The sequence below is a fragment of the Bombus vancouverensis genome, chromosome 16 (assembly GCF_051014615.1).
Source record: "Bombus vancouverensis nearcticus chromosome 16, iyBomVanc1_principal, whole genome shotgun sequence".
NCBI lineage: Eukaryota > Metazoa > Arthropoda > Insecta > Hymenoptera > Apidae > Bombus > Bombus vancouverensis.
In genome coordinates this window covers 9,593,984-9,610,837 of record NC_134926.1, presented here as the reverse complement: position 1 = coordinate 9,610,837, position 16,854 = coordinate 9,593,984, and the positions used below count along the sequence as shown (strand labels likewise).

The 16,854-nt window shown below is 39.2% G+C and overlaps 1 protein-coding gene across 7 annotated transcripts in view; it reads right to left on the bottom strand.

Annotated features, from left to right (window-relative positions):
* The window catches only part of dnc (phosphodiesterase dunce), a 396,997-nt gene that overhangs the window by 229,900 nt on the left and 150,243 nt on the right, over window positions 1-16,854 (bottom strand). The window lies entirely within an intron of this gene.

Here is a 16,854-nt window from a genome sequence, read left to right as displayed (position 1 = left end):
TGGAAATTGAAAATGTTATTATTTTCGTGCTTCTAGTCTTATCGTTAGAAAGGCGATTCGAAGGCTGAATTACTGTGATTTTAAAATTCGTCACAGCAGACAAGAAAAAAAGAAGTTACTGCCGTGGGAAATGGAAAAACAGAAATGGAATACTCTTCGTCACATAATGGAAATGTTCGTTACTTTTTATTATTAAAAGAATTGTGTTTTTAATTCTAAAAGCGTGGGTCGAGTGTCCGGTATTAAAAGCATCGAAGAAAAGAGAAAATTTTGTTTGCTGGAAACGCAGCTTGCATGTATCGTTTACAAAAATTACATTCCACTTCGACACTTCGAGATCACGACGAATCATTCGTAACAAGAATTTCAATGAAACTGGCAATTCCTAGAAATTTCCATTAACCTTCTGAACAAGAGAGCCATTAGCTGAATTTTTCCTTTTATTTTCAAAACACGAAATTTTTTCTATTTCCTGCAGCCAGGTTTCCCCCAAATAATTACATCTGGACGAGAGTTTAATGGCGCTTCGAGCGACTAAAAAAACTCGATTAGATCCGAGCAAAGAGGAACTATCGTTTACCAGAACTGAACTAAAGACCGGAATCATCCATTTTAACCTCTTTTTTTGCGCAACAGAATTCTAGTGGAACGTTGGAAAAAATTGCAATGGAAGAAAAGCAGAGGAACCGGCGCGCTTCTGGCAAAGAAAAAGGGGGATGCATTGGCGTCCTTGATTCGACGCGTTTAATTTCACAGCGAGGGGATCGTGGACGTCGAAAGATCGCCGTCGACTATACTTAACCGAAAGCACAAGTCATCTAGAAACGTTTGATCGACCGTGACACGGTGTCGATGCAAATAGGTCATCGAGTAATTCGGCCTCTTCGAGATCAGCCTGCACATTAACTTCCCTAATTAAGTATTCTTTATCCCGTCATCCAGTGGGACGATTGAAAAATTACGCAGACCGTAATATTTTAATATCTTCGTGTATGTTGTAATTGTAATTGTCTATGTATGTAATTGTCTTTCTAATTGTATTTTGTGAATTAGTCTATAAAAATACAGGGTGGTTGGTAACTGATGGTACAAACGGAAAGGGGGTGATTCTGCGCGAAAAAAGAGGTCGAAAATATAGAATAAAAAAATTTTTTTGTTTTGTTTTTTATAGTTTATAATAAAAATAACTAAAGTATATATTTTTCGAGATTCAACTCCTAAAGGCTGTTCGAACAGAGGCTAATAGACCTAAGTTGTCATAGAAGCAAACAGTGTGCGGGCAAGCAGTTATTTAGCTTCATATATTTTTTATATTATATACATTTTTAAAAAGTGTACTTTTAGACTTAGGAATTTCCCATAAACGCATAAAAAATTCCTAATCCAGTTATAACACGCCTCAAAATTCCAGCGCTATGTTACTTTAACATCTAAAACTTGCGCGATGATTAGACTTGCATCTGTCAACTACGATACAGGGTGTATCGTAACATATCGAACCTACTTTGGGATTAGAGAGACACGTGCTCTCTATCTGAGCTTGTTTCAAATTTATCGCCATTTTTATGTTTCAATAATCGACAACTTTCCTCGCAGAAGGTGCCCGAAATGGCTATCTCGATCTGTGTTATCAGACGCACCTGGAAATTTTGTAAGTTGGCGAAATTCTTTTATACGACAAGTGCATGCAGGCCGAGGCTAAGCATTTCGAGCATCTTTTATGAAAGTAAGCAGTTGTGGGTTATTGAAACACAAAAATGGCTACAACTTTGCAACGAGGTTGTAAAGAGCACGCGTTCGTACCAATCTTTTTATTGCTTTCGTGCCTGCTGTCTATCGCTGAAATGGGTCTCGACGTTCCACGATACACCCTGTGTATTATTTATTTCTCACTGTCTCGCGGTATCGATTCCACGCAACTTTGAAGAGATGCAAGCGGCTGTGTGAAGATATCGAAACGCGAAACACTCGCCTGAGACACAAATCCCAAGATCCTGCGTCCAAAGATCGGCAATGGGATTTTCTTGACTCGGAGATGAAACCTGAGAACGTTGAGGACAGTTTGCGGAAGTTTCTCGTACGTGAAATTTAACTGTATTCGGAGCTGCGAAACTGGCTGACAAAATTTTCGCTTGGAACTTCGGTTGCGCCGTAGAAAGCGGATTGGTCGTGTCGTTTGACGGGATTCTCCGGGGAATTTCGATAAGACGAGGCAGAGAATCTCGTGGTACGGTTGGTTAAAAACAGTTGCGTTTAGTGCGTGACTTTCAAGATGTCCGGAGAGATTTCTCCGCAACTTTCAGACAGGGGATTGCATAGTGAAGGATTATGACAAGCGGTTCGTTCAGTTACTTCTGCTTCCAACTGAAATTGACGTATCTCTCTATTTAGCACGAAGAACGTTAAATCGATCATTCAGAATCACACAAATTAAACAAAAAAATAGTCTCCTGTCTTGTAACAATTTCAAAGAAACGTCGCCAATATCATCCCTCAACCTCGTTAAGTACGAAAAATTATTTTAACGCGCGTTTATTTAACCAACGCTACGCGCACCAATGGAGTTTGAATTTTACAGCCCAACGGAATTGCAACATTTTCACGAGACGTTCGAAATCACGTAGCGACGCAGAGGATTAAAAGCGAAACTAGTGCAGCGGATAAGACAGCCTTTTGATAAATTTTTTACTCGTCCAGTTGACGGGTCGTTCGAGTCACCGATCAAAGTGAAATTCGCCAAGATTACAGGGGTGGCCGCTTAATGAAAACGGAGGAGTTTAGCGTGTAATTAGCGGTAGGTTAACGAGCATAATTTATCGATGAAAACCAAGAACGCTAGCACAGAGAACAGCAGTCATTGGGGCCTGTCAAGAAAAGGATCGTTGATCCTTACGAGGTTTCGCGCGGATCATCAAATTACCAGAGCACAAAGTGTGTCGATTACGCCCTCTGGGCTTCATTTCGTAGACCAGAGACGTACAAAGCACGAGTCGAACGAATACAACGCGGTCTCGACCATCTCGTCGATGGGGAAACGATGCAGAGAGGGTTCGACGAGGTCGGTAATTGAAGAGCGCGCTGCAATTACAGGGCTTCGATATAATTAATCGTCCGCGTACGTACGTACGTACCATCTCTTCAACGAAGTACTACTTTCCAAGAAACTGAAACTCTGACTCGCTAACGCGTCTTGTAGGATCGACGATCCAACGTATTGTGAAGATTTTGCGTAATATAACGATTGGGATTGTATTGGCTTGGCAACTAAGTGATTGCGGATTTTGTCATCAGGTTGTATTGATAAAATCCGCAATCACTTAGTTGCCAACCCAATAGGTACGTACACTGTCGCTCGTATGGAAACTTTGCTCGATTTACAGTATCGATAGATGTATATTGGTGAAATATATAAACGAATGGCAGACTAGCGATCAAAAGCAATTATTTACTATCTTCGTGTGGAACCAACAGATATGTATCGTATGAAATGTTAATCGATTAGTTGAAGAATTATTCATTTGAACTACTTGTGCACAGAATATTGGAATTAAAAGTTATTAAAAACGTTATATTAAATATTATTGGTGATCGGAGATCAGCCGTGGTATCAATTCGGTAGAACGCTGTGTATTTTATTTCTACGTCTACGAACCTTCAATGACAAAATTAAAATATTCAAAGGGAATTCTCTCGAAAACGAGGCTTCGCACAACTGGACGAACTCCTAGCTCATCACTAACACTGAACCAACCTATCAGCGACACTTGCGGCATACTAAATACGATAGTAAAAGAGTACAACAACACGATCTACGTAATCCGCTCGACACGCAACGAAAAGAAGACACCTGAGCCTACGCGACGCGAGAAACCGCCGCGGCTTTTCCGCGAGGGATCGGCTTTTACTTTTGTTTTTCAAGCGTCGATGTAAATTACCGAGCACGATCCGGGTGTGGCGGCAGTCCGCAACGAGCCGACGAGCAACTGCGACGAAGAATAGCTAGCCACCACGACTCTGCGCTAATAAACTTCAAAGACGCGCGTGACGTTGAACACGAGATTAAAAAAAAGGTCTCGTACAAAACAGTTTTATTCGATGTTTTCCGCTCGTTCTCGCATTTATAATCGTCCTCCTTTCAATTATAGTACGAACAACAGGATGTTATTGGTAGCGTTTAAAAATAGAGTTTTAATGAAGTAATTAACGAAACTTGCATACGAATGACGAAACCGGTGTACGATACTAATCCGAGCGAGACTTTTTCCTTTTTCCCACGAATCGTGTCAGTGAGGGAATTCCGTAATTCGATTATACAATTTCGTTGCTCGCGTTTCCAATTTTGCCGTTCAATTAACGTTCGTTACCAGAGAAATGGAATGTCATAATGCTGTCTCGCGATCCGACACGGCCGCGCGGACTGTTACTCGACGAGTATCTTGTCCCACTTGTCCCCAGCGAATTGCTACGTTTCGTATTAATAAATATTTCGTGTTTATACCGCGAATATACAATTTTCCCTTGTCTTCTTGACGAATCGCGTCTGCACGAAATATCTTAAGACGCCAGGAATCATCTTCTCGACAGACATGTTTCATTTTCGTATCTTCCGAACATTCGTATTTTTCTAACGCAATTTTAGGCTATAATTTTTTATTCTGTCATACTTTCTAGCAATTTATATAAAAGGTGAAACGAAAAAATTCGAAATAGTTTTACCTGCAGCTTTTCTAGAGGATTAACAATTATCTTTTTTTAAACGATGCTTTCTTGAAATTTAGAATTTTAGAATTTCTAAAATTCTGATTATGATTAAATATAATCTGATAATGATAAAATTCTCTTTATGATTTCCCTTCGGGAAACTTTCAAATATTTTCACGTATAATTTTATCAATAAATTGCTACGTTTTAATCCAACATCTATAATTTTGGTCAGAAACAAAGCTACCAATAGCAATTAATTATTGGCTGCCGCGTTTATACGGCAATTTTGAATGCTCGCCACAATTGCACAGGCATATATCGCATATTGTACATACAAATTATCAAACAGAAGCTCAGTTAGCCGTATTTCCTAGTTAGAACCGTAGTTGTGTGATATCGTTGTTCCCTTGTTTTCATTGAAGTGCAAGTAATTGCTTTGCGTACTTATGATTAATTCAATGGCCCTAGTTGTTGAAGAAAAGCTACTACATTCACAGTCAAATGTATTTAGATGGAACAAGCCAGTGGAATAAGCTTCTTTAGAAAATTATCGAAGCCCCGAAAATGTCTTTATCTGCGAGTACAACGTGAGCTAAGTTTCAAGATACGATCTACTATTCGATCGAGATCTGATTCTGATGTATCGATTATATTATATCGATACATGATTCACTTTTTTTTTTTGATAAATTATTACTTTTTTAAATTATTGATGTGTAGAAATTTATCTATATCAATTACATATTAATGAAAATAATATTTAGCTGCTATGTAGCTACAAACATATTGTAAATTAATTTTATTAATTCAAAGAAGGTTAACTTTTGAGTAAAAATCTACAAGTTGTAAAAAAAAAATTGTCCAATATACAAATTTCAAATTTTCCGCCGAATTCAAATCTAATCTGAATAAATCACATTTTTAATAATTTTCTGGACATAAATACACGATGAAAAATGTTACTTTTTAGCATTTTAAACGTATAAAAACGTTTGGAAAGAAGTTTGAAATAGAAATATGACATTCCAAAATAGCGACAAATCAACTGCAGGTAAACTGAAACCGCGACGCACAGCGAGATATCAAAATTCATTTTGTGTCTCTCAAAATTCCACCGCCAACTTCTCTCATCTTTTATTACAGCTGTTGTTATTCCATGCTGATACGTTTTTCTCGGTCGAATCTGCTTTGCTTGTAAATTTCAGGCACGCCACTTTACTAAACCTCGTTTCTCCTTCGTATTTCGAAAACATGATCGAATATTCAGTTTACGAATCGCTGGATCTACATATTTGAGGAACTTTTGTCGCGCGAAGTGATGTCAATGTCTGGAGAATCGAGTTCAAAAATTAATGGAGTTTTATTGTAAAATGGGAAAAGAAGCTGCTTTCAAACAGAGGCGTAATAGGAAAGGAACGTATTAAAAATATTTTGTTGGCAAATCTCGAGATTTTTAGTTATATTAACATGACATAACGTTGCCAAATACTTATATTTAGGATTCCATAATTGTACAAACAGGTACATACAGTGGTTTTCGCCAAGGACAGCGTTTAAAACCTAACCTTGGTCTAAATATACATATTATATTCTGTAGTATTTTTAACTAAGTATTCTAACAACAGATATTGTAAATTCACTACGCTAAAGTATCTTCAAGTACTCTAAATGAACAGGTACAATAGCAACAATTTTTTGGGAGAAACTTTACTCCAAAAAGTCTTCCTATGAATTATGTTCTAATACTAAAATCTCGAAGATGATATGCCGCTGGGAGTAGCCATTCGCGCGTTATTTAGCAATTAAGTTAGAAAAATTTACCAAATGTCCGGTTGGACAAATTGTAAAATAGAAATTAAATAATAAAAAAAAAGTACTAAAATATTCTAACCGATCGGAATACATTAAACATACCAAGGAAGGCATTTTTAAGAGACGCCTAATAAAAATTCAGCGATTTCTGCGAATTTGTCTACGGTGAATTGCGAATGAATCGTATTGTACGAAGAAATCTACGAAACTGAAAAATTTGTTTCGTTCGCTAAATATTCTAGTAATATTACAGAAAGTATATTGAATACTATTTGTACTTGAATAATTCTGAACTATTGTGAGTCGAACATAATCGTACATTTTTTTTTATTATTATTATTTAATTTGTACTTTACAATTTGTCCAGCTGGACATTCGGTAAATAGAATCGTACATTGCATAGTTGTTTTAGCTGTCCCAACCGTACGATACTGCATGCCATAGTGCACATACATCCATCGATCTTTATTCTGCCATCATCTCGCTTACTTAAACTCCTACGAGCTCCTACGTCGCTTTAAATCTTGTACGTCTCGTTGCTTCTCTTTTTTATTTTGTTAGCTAGCGACTCTTGGTATTTAAGTGTCTATTTAAGTACTTGTTTGTATTAATTATTTTCTGTTAATTGCACTCAAGCCAGAATTACCTTTCACTATCAGGTTCCTAGTAATTACTATGGGAAAACATAATATAGTGCTAGCAGGTTTGGTTTGTTTCAATATCGTTCACGTCAACATAAAATCAAGCACGATACACGCAGTCATCATTCGTCACTCACTCGTCTCGTCACAACGGTCCCAACGCTTTATTTTCACGCTGACCATCCTTCTTGACAACCCTGACAACGCTGACTTCTCGACTCACGACCGCCTGTTAATTCGTCTTCCTCCCTTAAGCGTCCCTTTATCTTTCCTCATAGCCCCACCACGTACGTGTTCCGCAACCGTCCACGGCCATGGTCACATAGGCTTTTTCCGCCGAACTATTCGACTGAAGGACCGACGACACATTGAAGTTTCCAGACCCTTTTGACTTGTCGGCACTTAACTTTCTCGCAACATTATTTATGGGTCACCCGATATTTCTCAGGCAATCTGTGTCCACGATACTGCATTACTATAATTGTGGTGGTGGCACTCGACGACGGAACTGTCAGACTGCTTGGCGACACAAAGCGCTATACCATCAAAGCGTAAAGCCGACATGGCTAATGTACCATCGATATCCCTACGGTCCTTCCGCCGAATATTCGGAAGAATGCAACGGTCGCGGACATCTAACAAACGCGTCATAAAAGATATAACATAACAAACACGAAGATCGTGCCCCGCTGGGGTACAAACAGCCAAAAAATTCTACCGAATGTCCAAATTGGACAAATTGTGAATGTAAACAACTAAATAAAAAAAACGCGTGCGTAATGGGGGCAACAAAGAAAAGAATCCGTTCGGTTTTGAACAAAAGATTCATTCCGTTTCGAACAGCGAAGCGAACACATTCGAGAAGCGTGATTGTTGATTGTTGACTGTTAATTGCTTAATAAACTTTTTTGTTGAATATCGAGAGTATTTCTTGGGCATTTACATCTAACACCACGTCATAATTATTGATTGTTTACTCAGTCGCGTATCTTTTCTCTTCGTATTATTAATAGAATTTGCCGCCAATGGAATGAGTAAATAAATAAATAAATAAATATTCTCACGTTTCACGAAGAGTGTCACGACCGGCACTCGGTGACTTTGTATATCGCCGAAGTGGCTAATGAGCCATCGATATCCCAACGGTCCTTCCGCCGAATGTCCTAGAAGAAGGCGTGCGTGGCAACGGTCGCGGACGCCTAACAAACGCGCGGATAGTGAGGATATTGAGGGGTGACAAAAGAAAAATAACCGAATCCGATCGGAAGTCGAGTTGTAAGAGTCAGTCTTGAAAAATCACGCTTAGAGCTCGGAAGCAAGTAGTAAACCAGATGTTAGAAAAAAATTAAGTTCCTTTTTTTATTTTTCATCTTAAATTTGTTTCTTTTATCTTTTTTTTTTTGTGTGTGTTATTTTACTGCTTCGATCTTCACGGACCTTCAAAGATCCGCGAAAATCTCGCGATCGACCATCGAAAACGCGAACGTTAAGACGCTTTCCAACCGAGTGGGAAGTTTCTTTGGTCGAGGCCAACGATGCCACTAATCAAAGTATAAGAGAAGCTAGAAACTCGTCAACGTTGTATACGCCTGCTGCATCGTGTGAATCGCCTGCATTCATTGCTCTGACACCTTCCTTCGTTTTAGCTAGCAGAGAAAACGCGGTCCACACTCTCGGCTTAATTACTCTTCTTTTTATCGTTTTTTCTTTTCCTCCTTTCTTTCCTCCGTCCCTGGCATCTTCTCCTTTTGTTTCTCTCTGTTCAGGAAGGAACAGTCCGCGACAGAATACGCGACGCGAAATTACAGGCCACCGTGGAGACGCGTTTCCCGCTGGCTAACTCTGTCGTTTCAATTTCGACGTTTAAAGCCGATAGACGATCGTGTCGCTTCCTTTTACTTTTTCCACTTTTACGGTGCTTCGTGGAAAATACCAAGTTCGAGTGGATGGCTATGGCTATAGCGAGTTGGAAGTTAATTTAACAGGCAGGTTTTCGTCGTTGCACTTGATACGTTATCAGCTCGTTCTGCGAACAATGTCTCTTATTATACACTTCGAGCGTGCAGTTTAAAGCTACTTCTAAGTGTAATTACGTTTTAAATGTATTTTTAAAGGAAACCAAACTGATTTAATTGGAGCTTGTTTGTTAAATTCAGTTCGAAGCGAGGGTGCTTTTCTAAATATAAAATTTCATTGAGACGATTAGAAACATTTCTTACAAGAACTTGTTACATTCTCCTTTTTCTACTTTTTCCTATTTTTGCCAAGTATAAGCGAAAAGAATATTTAAAAAGGTATTATAGTATCTTTAGGTAAAACTGAAGGCTCTCCATCTTTAGCCCCGAATTTTTCTATTCCCCCGGTGCGAGTTTTCCATATTATCGGCGAAAAGCTGAGTCGTAGCTTATTTCGAGCGAAAGAAAATTCAGTTTCGTTCTTCTCTGCTCGCGGTGGAAAGTTTCGCAGTCGAAATATTCTCTTTTCGATATTTTCAGACTTTCCGCCTTTATTTACGATTCAATTGAGAAGTTTCGCAGCCACGTTAAATTGCGATCGATTTCGGCGGATAAATTATACCAACTTCACGCAACTTCGTCAGTCGACCTTCATCGAGTAACAAGTGTAACCCCTGAATTATTCAGCTACAACGAGCGAAGCAATTTACGTTGTAGAAATGGATCGTTCGAGACCCTACGATCGATCGATTTCTAATCTTCCTCCCATCTATCGACTTTCCTATCCAAAATTTCGATAATGAAGAGCACATTTTGCATTCTCAGCCACCAATATCTCCTCGACGAAGAAAACAATCTGCCAACTGCACAAAATGCACCTGACAGTGAAGTGTATCGTAGGATCTTTGCTACAATTATAGTTTATTTGCAATAAATGGATTAAACAGATGTTGGTTAAACAGGAAACGATGGTTGTTTAACGTAAACTAATCGCAATGACGCGTTATAATTAAGACAACTAGATAATTAATTTGTGTTGGAATACAACGATATTACACACATAGACGCAAATAGTCTGTAGAGGATAGATCTTACTAGATGTCACGAAATACAGATTACTGTTTGTGAGCAATTTATTTAAAATAAATATATTGTATATAATATTGATTTGACACACTAACCACAAGTCCAGATATAATAACTTTCGCGAAATAAATACGCGCAGTCTCAAGAAACTCCGTATATACGTCTGATGCGTCTGTATGCTTACACTGCGATCGCTGAACTTCTTCGCTCGTCATTTCGTTTGTTTATTTATACTGGTCGGGACGGTCGAAAAGTTTGAACTCGACTGCGTTTGACGGTTGAAAGTAGCGGCAACATTGTTTTGCTCGGAGTTCATTACTCCTTGCAAACAACAACAGGATTTGAATTTGTACTGCTCGCGTGCCGCTACAAGTCTTATACAGACACCTACACAGGCATTTGAACAGGACACTTACATAGCTCATACTGGCTACTGTATAGAGAGTGGGGTTGAAAATCTTTTAAGGGACCATGGGTCACTACGTACAGTTAGTCTGAGAGTAATTGGCCAACTGTCAACAATCCATAAATTCTTTACCTGCACACTTTGTTAATTACACCATATCACTCACTTATATTTTAAATACATTTGGTTCTGTAATTCTGTTTAATAAATATCACCTAATGTTATTTCAACATAACCATTCTGTCTTCTACAGATTATTTATCTCAAGTTTAAGATTAAATTCTAACAATTTGTAACTCTCGTCACCACGGATCTGTCACGTAAAAATGACAGGAAAATAATAATAAAAAAATGTTGGGTTCTTGAACCAGACTTCGAGATACCTTCGTTCTATAATAAGATTACAAGCGTGCGATTAGACCGTTACCGAAAGACTGAAGCCTCGATCAAGATCCAGCCCTTCTAGATCTTCCTTTATCTTATGCCTACGTGCCGAATTCATATTCCTGTGTTTTGGGAGTTGGTGTCGTTTTACCTGACGCTAGCAACTGGCTGACTTCTCCATTCACACTCTCTGGCTTCTCAACCAACACTGTTAATTCGTCTTTGTTCCGTAGCATCCCTTTGTCTTTCGTCTTAGCCTCACCACGCACGTGTTCCGCAACCGCTGGTGGCCAGGGTCACGCAGGACTTTTCCACGAAACTATTCGATCGAAGGACCGACGATACATTGTTGGGCCTGTCGACACTTAGGCTTCCTCGCGACATTGTTTACAGTTCGCCCGAGATCTCTTAGGCCTTTCGTCCACGATACTACAATATCATCGGTCGTTGCGAAAGTCGTAAATAAACAAGAATTTAGACATAAAACCTGCTACGAACTGTAAACCCTGGCCTTGAATCATTAACAATCCACGCGAATGGTTGATGCGACCTTAGACAATTGGAACAAAACGAAGAAAGATGTATTTAGCACGAACAATGGATAGCTGCGACACCAACTGTCAATGAAATTCTTCTACAATGACGTGTCATTTTTCCATCCTTGTCAAATGAATTTCTTTATTTTTTTCTGTCGAATTCGCGCTTCGTCGATCGACCGAGATAAAAGGAATTTCCTGCGAATCATCTGCGTTTGCTTTTCACTAGGAATGGCCCGGACGTGGACTACAATGGGCCCTTTTCTCACCGACTCGCGGGAAATCGTTCGTCCTTTGTTGGCAAAAAGGGAAGATAGTTCCAAGAGGCGTCTTATTGTTTCTCGTTTACTGTGCACAGCGTTCCTGGCTCAAGACTATCTCGAGCATCGCCTTCCTCTCCTCTGATACCCTAAACTCGATCCGGAGAAACGTTTCGTTGTTCAACCGACTGGAAAATTGCGAGCAAACCCGAAAACCAAGCATCGATCGTCTTCGGCCTGTGTTCTCAGATTCGACGCTTGGCAGAAGTCTTGAATCAGGCGTCGGATTTCTCAGTGTATTTGCAGAATTTTGATATTACTAGGAGCGTGAATCAACTATCGAAAGCTCTTAGAAGAACGCTGTAGTTGTCACGTAAACTTGAGGGTTGGATAATGAAATAGAATAGCTGAGTCGTAACGCAACTATTAATTTTGTTTTAGTTAAACTTTATTACGAATTCAGCAATCACAACGGAATACACACTGAATTAACATAAGTCACAATTCACTCTAACCACGTTATGTAAAACTTAGTTACAACGATACGTTAAGTACGCGACTGTTATACGGGTAGAGACCGGTAAAGATATGTTGACTATTCTAAGGACACAGAAGTGAAGTTTTACTGACGATACTGTGTCTGAGGAAAGCTAGGGGTAGGTGTGTCTAAGGACACGGGACTATCGGATTTGTTGATGACAATTTTGGTTAAGGAAGTGAGGGCAACAGACACCGTCTCCGATTGGATAATAAGACGGTTGGTGGACTAGGAAGGGTTTCAGTCGCTCTCGCGAAAAAGTTGCTAACGGAACATACCAGATGCGAGGAAAACCAACTTTCCACGTTAACACGTGGTAAACGATAAACGTAAAAGGAAATCTAAGGCAAGAGATACTCGCTTGGTTCGAAGGACCTTAACTATGAAAATTCCAAGACCCCTGGTGGGTACTTAAGACTATCGAGGGTACGCGCCAAGGATGTGCAGACATCTGGGTGCCATCCTGTTCGTGGTATGTGGCCTGGTCTCTCATGTGAATTGACGTTACATAGTTGTAGATTCCAGTGGATGCAGCGGATTACACTGTGACAACGTGTTGCTATTTACGTTTAACGTTTACTGTGTTGCAAATACCAGACGCGTAGACAATCGAACTTCAAAAGCAGTGAAATGCAATCTATGGAGTTTGCAGCGGAAACGATCGAAAGCCGATGCTCTCTACTTGCTGGGAGCAATGAAATGCGTACTAATACGCTTCAATTTCGTCCAATTACCACGGTTTCCGACCAATGCAGCACGCAGCGCAAGATACTCGATTCTTCTGAAATGTGGAAGAAGCGGAAAAATTGGTCGATGAATAGTTCAATTGGAAAAATAAATCGTTCTATCATCGCATTGTATTGGTCTCCTGCCAGGAACACCATACGTGCAATGAATTTCTCTGGTTCCAGAAGGTAGTCTTCGAAATCGAGCGATCTTAAGTAATTGGAATTTTCATGCAATAATATTAAAAGGAATTGAATGGAAGGCTGAGCTTGATCGGGCGAGCAAACGTCGTACAATAACGAAATCCAATGTACTTTTCTATACTTTCTATCAGTTTCAGCCATTATCGTGATGGACAACTGTTGAGAATTGTGGATCTTAATCGCCGAAATAAATGTATAGGAACATTTAGATTACACTTAGAATTGATATTAAAATAGTTTCAGATTTATTCAATATGTGATTTACGAGATATTCGTCGATATACATTTGCACGCGTCTCACCACTCTCTTTGTCTCATCTGTTTTACCAGACGTTGCGCACGTACATACTTCCACACTCATACTCATATACGTGTGTCACTACATGCGGCTAGTCTAATGTAGCAGATAAAATTACACGTATTTCAATAAGAACCAACGCTCGTTTCTCTGTCGGACGATGTTCGTGTTGGCAGTCAAAAATCCTCTACAGTCTGAGGCTTATTGGCTCAAGGATTCTATCGATTCAACGATTTCATGCTAAATTACTTCCAATTTTGTGGAAAGTAAACTGAAACAGATCTACTTGGAATCTGAGAAACGTATAAATATATAATCATTTCGCAAGACCAATAAAGACGATCTTCATTTCTTTCTATCTTTCTATCAGATCGATGTAAAATGTGATTTTCATTCGATAAAAAGGAGACACGTTTTTCGTGACTTTTAAATATTCCCTTAAAAGCTTTGACGACTTTTATATAAATCTTCTTTCCTACGTTTTTGCTCTAGGTTAATAAAGGAAAGCTGCTCTTCTTTTACGTTTATTCGTTGGAACAGGCTCACAGGCAGTCGAGTAATATCGCTGTCATTGAAAAATTACCTGAAAAGTTACAAGAACGAGGGGAGATTTTTCTCTTTTTCGCAATTTCTGCATCAGCGTCCTGAAATTGAGGAATTGGGACGCAGTGCTGTTGTTGTCGCGCAAAAACCAGCTTTTCGTCAAATACGTAAACATACGCAGTCGAACGAGTGTGATTCTCGCGAGCTATAATAACATCCCTCGAAGCGTAAAATCGATGAAATTTCTCTAACGAATGTAATTATCCTCAAATAATTGTTAAATAATTATCCAGCTTAGTCGATCGTGAGTAAATTATCGAGACGAGGAAAAACAAGTATGTAAGTTAACATGGGCCAGTGAGGAAACATCGATCACAGTACAGGAGTGTATATAATCAGGCATAATTACGGTAATCCATTCTGTATCGATCACTATTAATCGACGAACCTAATTGCATATAATTGCACCGTTGCGTCCGCCATCTATCTGTATTATGCTAATATGTCGCGGTCGTGGTTCGCTTCATTCACAGTTTCGAATTAGTCGCTATCATTACCAGTGTTGCCCATTAACGTTCGTAAACCATGTAACGTGTTAACCATGAAAAATCGTCTCTTAACGATGAATATATATTATCGACAGAAATTGGCAGTTTTCGGCGAAGAATTACAAATTTTGGCGAAATGTTACGACACCGCATCGAGAAACACGATATTTCACCTTAAAAATTCTTGTATCAACGGTGAGTAGATATTAGTGGTAAAATACGCACGATTTTTTTCGAAACATGGAAATTTCACAAACATTTGGCGGAGAAGCGATTTGACGAAAAATTACGTACGTATGGTGAGTAAAAAAATTAAAAATCGTCCTGTTTTTTAAATAAAATTCGAGGTTGCGGGATTTCTATTAAAAGCAAAAATGTAGTCTAAATAAAAACTTGGAGCTGGCATGCATGAGAATCGACAAAATGAAAAATCGCCCCCTTTTTACCAAAAACGAAGGCATAAAGGATGTTAAAAATTTACATATTCCGCAATGTGGAATATAAAACAAATGAAACGCTATTCTCTTTTGTCGTTTCTGCACTCTCACAGTTTACTCCGAAAAGAATGTTAATTCATTAAAACGTGATCACCCTGTATGTAACCAGCCAGCCGTTTAATTTCACCCGACATGATTAATCTCAACAAAGAACGATATCACCAGCAAACTAAATATGTTTCCCAGAAGCTTTTGCGAATAATCACGAGAAATTGTTGGAATAACCGTGAAAAGAAAGGAGCAGGACGACTAGAGATCTAATTAGACAATAAGAGTTCCCGGTTGCGAGATCGTTTCGCCAGACAAAGCCGATAAAGAATATCTCTTCCTTAATGAGTTCGGATACAGATCTTATTATGTTTATCACTGAACATACACTGGCACATGAAAGTATTCACACACTCCTAAGAATATCGTATATATGTCGGGTTAATGTTGGAATTTTGGGCGTTTGACTCGAATTTGTCATCGCGGTTAGAGCTGATGTTTATTGGTACCAATGTGCTTATTATAAGAGGCTACAAGTAATTGACTTACATGTCGATGACAATGAATTTAGGTTCGATAACGAATCCACGATCAACGGGGTGACGAATGCGATGTGATACACGTATGACTCAACGTACAACTAAAAATTATCTGAATGAACTGCTCTGAATAGACTCTCCCCCCGTCCAAGTGGAACTGCCCTTATATAGTCCTCTCCCCACCTCTCGGCTCAATCTTTATTTTTAAGGAGAGCTATGTAATTATTTCATACCTCTGTTAAGTACACGTCCCTCCCGTGACCGTGGCTACGTTTAGTGACTCGTTATTTTTTTTAGTTTTATTACTTAAGTGTAGCTATAGTAAAAGTCTGGACTAGGGTATTAGGGTTTTCCCAATATTCCAAAAGAGAGGCCCCGATGTTCTTTCATCTCCGACATATACATATGTCCCTGTAATATATAATTCCCTTTGGAAATTTTGAGAAAATCCCCAATACTTTAGTCAAGACTTTTTATTATAGCTGCACTTAACCCCTTCCCGTACTTTAGCGAGTCAGACTCGCGACGAAGACTTTGGCCCAAACACGAATATCGCGAGTCTGACTCGCGACCAGAAACTTGGGCCAAACGTAAACATAACAAGTCGAGCTCGCGGACTGTTTTTTTTGCCCGTTACGATCGTGACTGAATGTTAGGTCCTGTTTACGAGCGTCAGTCTGGTCTGCTTAGCGCGCGTCGGTGTCTACCGCTTGGGCCCGAGTTTCGTCGAACCAAATGAGATTTATGACAGTAGGCTTGGGCTCGAAGTGACACATCTGGTCGCTAAACGTAGAAAACGGTCACGGGATGGACGTTTTCACCTAACAGAGATATGACATAGTTGTATAGTTCTCCTTTAAAATATAGTTGACCCAAAGGGTACAGAGAGGTACATAGAAAAGGACAGAAGTTGAGTTCCACTTGGACTGTGGACAAGTAAGTTCGGTTCCACTTGGACTGTGAACAAGTAAGTTCAGTTCCACTTGGACTTTGGAGAAGTAAGCGCATTTGCTATCCCGTTGACCGTGTATTCCTTATTGAACCTAAGATTATTGTCATTAGCATCTCGAGTATCTAATCGTCACGGTTAATTGTCAAATTCTGTTCGTTAAACGTCCTCAATGCCAACTCGACGTATATATTATACGAAACATTTTGAAATTTCAATGAACTGAAACGAAACACGACTA